Below are 4827 nucleotides of genomic sequence, written 5' to 3' on the forward strand. Positions count from 1 at the left end.
ATCCACTTCCTTCTGTCTACCTCAGCTGGTGAACCCAGGGCAATGAACCCCCTCCCTGAGAATACTTAAAGTGACAGTGACAAGGTTTTTTTCTGTCCGCATGTCATGCTTTAGTGTGAGCAGTTCAGGTGGCTCAGATTCCTTTATCAGCCCTGTCGGTGGCTAACAACCTCAGCAGGGCAGGCCCTGGGGATGGGTGAGGGGTTGGGAAGGGAACACTGCAAAGGGACCTGAAAAGAATCTCCTTCCCTCAGGAGGGAGGGAACCCTTATTTCTCCTTAGGAAGAAGGCTCTGTCCCAGACCCTCCCCACTAAGAGGTGGGGAATGTGGAGGAACATGGAAAGAGGAAGACCTGTAAGCAGCAGGGGCAACCTGAGAGCTAAGCCCAGCTCGACCCATCACGTATCCACTGAGGACACCTGGAGTGTCCTCACTGTCTATATGCCAGCCTGTCCCACACTTTAGTCTCCAGCCCAGACCTCCCTCTCCCTCCCAACAGTACAAGCACACCCCGGACTGAACTCTGCCTCATCTGCAGCCCACCTCCACCCCACTGTTGAGGGCCACTGGCTTCCAGCTGCATAGGCCAGAAGCATAGTCATCCATGACTCTCCTTTCATCTCTAGCCCATCAGGAAATCCTGAGGGCTTTGCATCGTGGCCACCTGATTTCTTGTCACTCCTACTGCCACCCCCCGACTCAGGCCATTTTTCCGCAGTGTTGCTCCAAATTGCTTCAGTTTATGGTCATTTACAGAATGCTGCTGTATAAGCAATGATGAGTGATCAGAATGCTTTGCATTCTGTCGTGCAGTGAGCTTGACTCTGGGATGATAGTAGCTTGGTGAGTTCAGGGTTAGAGCCAAGGGGGTTGTTGAGGACTCTCTTGTTCACTGCATGGCAAGAAATGAAAGGTGGCCTTGCCTCAGGGCTGTGGTCGCATTTCTGGTTTGCCCACTGCCTGATTCAGCATCTGTTTAATCCTGTGTTTTTGGCCACAAACCAAATCAGTCTCTTGGGTGAATCTGTCACCCCATCCACACCTGAGAGCAGTAAGGAGGGCCCCAGCCCAGTTAGCATCCTCTTAAACCTTTGACTTCTCAGGACTGACATTCCAATCTCCAAATCTGACTCAGACCTGCTCTCACCACATCCTCCACTACTTTTCTGTTAACAGGGTGGGAGACCTGTGCAGAGCTGATGTACTTTAAGGTGGCCCAGCTCAGTGTGGGTGCTGAGCACTGGGTCACTGGAGGCTGCCGCTAACCTCGGCCTCCTTTGCCTGGAAGATCATTGTCTCTCGACTGAAATCCTATTCTGCAAGGCCCAGCTCAACTTCTACCACCTCCAGGAAGCTGTGAGATGGCTGTTCAAGAAGAACATTGCCTTCTTGGACAGCCATCTCACTGATGGCAGGCTTTAGTGGTGGCTCTTCGACCCCCACACAGTCCAAGTACTTAAGGGAGCTCAATTCCTGGGGATCAATGGATTAAAAGGCATGGTACAAAGTTAATTGCTTGCCAATATTTTCCATTGTTTCCACCTGTACGCCACGTTGTCCCCTCAGTAAGTTCTAATTGTATAAAATTCAAACGATATAGACTTGAAAACACCAAAATTCTCCTTCACCATCTTGTTCACATTCTCCTCAATTATCATGAAGTTAAAACTGTCCACCTTTTATCATATCTGAATTTTATATACTGCTTAGGAAGGCCAACTTCTAAACATAATTTTATAGTTTTGGTTTTATTCTTAACCAAGGGTTTATTTTTAGCCCACGAATAATTTTAATGGGGTGGGGGTGGGCTGGGGGGCGGGGTGTAAAAGTGTGACATTGTAGGTAGGGAGCCAGAGGTCCCCTAACCATTTATTGAATAGTAGTCTGTTTCCCTACTTTCTGGAAATGCTGTCTTGATCATAAATTCTTACAAATGGATATACTTCTGGATTACCACGTGTCTCATTACCACATGGCCCTAAGTAGCATCCTTTCTATATTTTGATACACGTTAGGGCCCTTGTTCTTTCTGAATGTTCTTGACTATCCCTGAACCGTCTCCAGAGTTTGGAGCTTCAGAGACCCAACAGGTCATTAAACCCAGTGATGTAAGCCCTGAATCATCAGGTCTGTGTTGTCCACATCATCCCTCTTGGGCCTGGAGGTGCAAGTTAGGGGACACAAATCTGGTAACGGCTACTTCCTGCTCTAACACCTCTTGTGACATTTGTACAGCCATAGCCTTAATCTAGGTGCCGTGAAAGCAGCCCTAGTGGTCAGTCTCTAGAATGAGGCCCCGGAGGGTTTGAACTGGCGCCACAATTTCCTAGCTCTGCAAGCCTAGGTAAAGTGACTTCACCCCCTGGAGAAGCAGTATCTCCATAGGAATTGACTCTGCTTCACAATGTAATTGAGAGTAATTATGTACGTGTGGTACTTTGTTCACATCTGGCTCCAGCCCTCAGTGAGTATTGGTGACCATCCTTTTATATAAGATATTCCGCATGAGTTTGTACAGTGAGACTGATAACTACTCCATATAATTTTCACATACATTTTAAATGTTGTGAAGAGGTCACTTGTGTTTCTGTATCAAAGTAATATAAAAACTAAGACGTAACATCTAATGTATACTGTGCTAAACTTGTTGTGAGTGATTCCACACTTACAATTATCTGATGAGGAAGTAACTTACCCAGGGACATCAGGCTACTACACAGTGCTCAGATTTGAATTCTGGAAAAAACTTTGGCTCCAGAACCCACACTATTAACTATGCTGAGCTGCCGTTCCTACAACATATTTCAAAAATTTAAACTGAATTATAAGGTTTTTGTCAAAAAACAGCAGTCCTCCACCCCATCAGTGGGGAACCTGTGCAGAATCCCTGTACTGGGCTGCCCGCCCATCCTCTAGTGTGAGAGGCCACTGCAGTCACACAAAAGGCTGCATTTTTCAGCTTTCCACTATGCCACTCAGTCCTGTTGCTCGTTCTAATCTACTTTATCAAATTACATAATTTTCCTTCAAGTTTCCCCAGGATTCTAGGCTCTTCTGCCCACTAGAGGTCGTCTTTAATTTCCTGGGATTCATTTCAGTGTGTTTGCCACTCTTCTATTTCTGAGCTCCATCCTGACCTCAGTCGTTAGTGCCCACTCCTCTGGCATTTCCAACTCAGCGCACAGTTACGGTTTTCAGTGAATCTGTGCTTAAGACTTGTTCTGTGTATCCTCTCAAGGATCACAGCATGCTTCCCCTATTCCTGGGGAAGCAGTTACAGAGCTCAGGGAAGACCTTTCCACCACCTCATCCTCTCAGGCCGAACACAAATTCTTTTTTCATCTTGTAACCCCCTGGAGCCATTGTTGCTTGAAGTTCAAAGGATGGTGACTGACTTATTAGCTGAAGACTTTTCTCAGCAATTTGGGGGGAAAAAACCCTTCACTTTATAACTTAGGAGAGACTACAAACAACTCACTTTCTGGCAGACCTCATGGCCACAACCAGAATTGAAAAAGTCTTATTTAAAATTATTTTAAAAGCAACTATTAGAGCACAGTAGTAAGCTAACAGGCGATGCACAACAGTGATGCTCCTAAAAAGCATCACTTAGCATCATTTATCAACCCCAGTGAGCTTCAGCCTGTGTGGAGGCCCCCACCTCTCCTGCATGAGCTGGCCTCCACTCCAGTTCCAGTTCCAGGCAGGGCCTAACCCACTGGAACTGCTCATGAAGCTCACAGCTCTACCTCTGCTGGCAAGGAGCTTATGGCACAAAATCTTTTGATGGGGTTGTCAAGATGGGGTGTGTGTCCCACAGGGGGTATACAGAATATTCACTGATGTCATGCAGAAAAAAAGATTGACATTTCTAATTTTTAAAGGTAAAAATACAATGAAGTTAATTTTTATTACTATTAAATGACACTGGTGCCCTCACTGAGATCCAAATATCATGGTTCACCTCTAATAAGATCAGTAACCTAAGGTAAAGAGAGGCAAACCCACAGCTTATGATGATGGACTGCAATTTATGTGCTACAGGTTCTGTGGTCCCAAACAATGCACCATACTGTTATTTGCTGTTGGAAATAATTTTATGACCTGTTACAAGTCTTCTAAGTGAGTAACTTCACTGGATTTTAGCTCATCTATTAAAGTAGTAAATGCAGCCAATGCAGCACCCATTCCATTTGGATTTACATGTTTTTGAGAGGTATTCTTTTCAGGTATGAAGGTCATTGAAACTATCAAGCTAAAATAAACTTTCAGCTAGACTCAGAAATGTGTAGCTCTGGCCCTGGCCAGGTGGCTCAGTTGATTGGAGCATCATCCCGTAGACTAAAATGTTGCGGGTTTGATTCCCAGTCAAGGCACATACCTAGATTGTAGGTTCAATCCCTGGTCAGGGAACATATGGGAGGCAGCTGATGGATATTTCTTTCTCTCTCTGTAATCAATATACATATCCTCAGGTGAGAATTAAAAAAAATATTAAGCTATGATTTCAAAAATGTTTCTCACTTTGCTCACATTTTTAGTGTGAAAAGGTGTATTGTACTATTAACCAATAAAGTACTTAGAAACTCTAAGTACTAACTCATCCATTATATTGTAATATGTAAAAGTAAATGTTTAAGTAACACATTTATAGAACATATAAAATTTTTTGACTGATAAAGATGCCCAAACATTTGGAGTCTTAAGACTCTAAGGTTCCATTTCAGTTTAGTATTACACACCCAAACTTAGTGGGGCAGCCACCACTTTTATCATGCTCATAGATTCTGTGGGTCAGGAATTTGGAAAAGGCACAGAAAGGTGGC

The sequence above is a fragment of the Artibeus jamaicensis genome, unplaced genomic scaffold (assembly GCF_021234435.1).
Source record: "Artibeus jamaicensis isolate MK-2021 breed Jamaican fruit bat unplaced genomic scaffold, CSHL_Jam_final contig_956, whole genome shotgun sequence".
In the NCBI taxonomy this organism is placed as follows: Eukaryota; Metazoa; Chordata; class Mammalia; order Chiroptera; family Phyllostomidae; genus Artibeus; species Artibeus jamaicensis.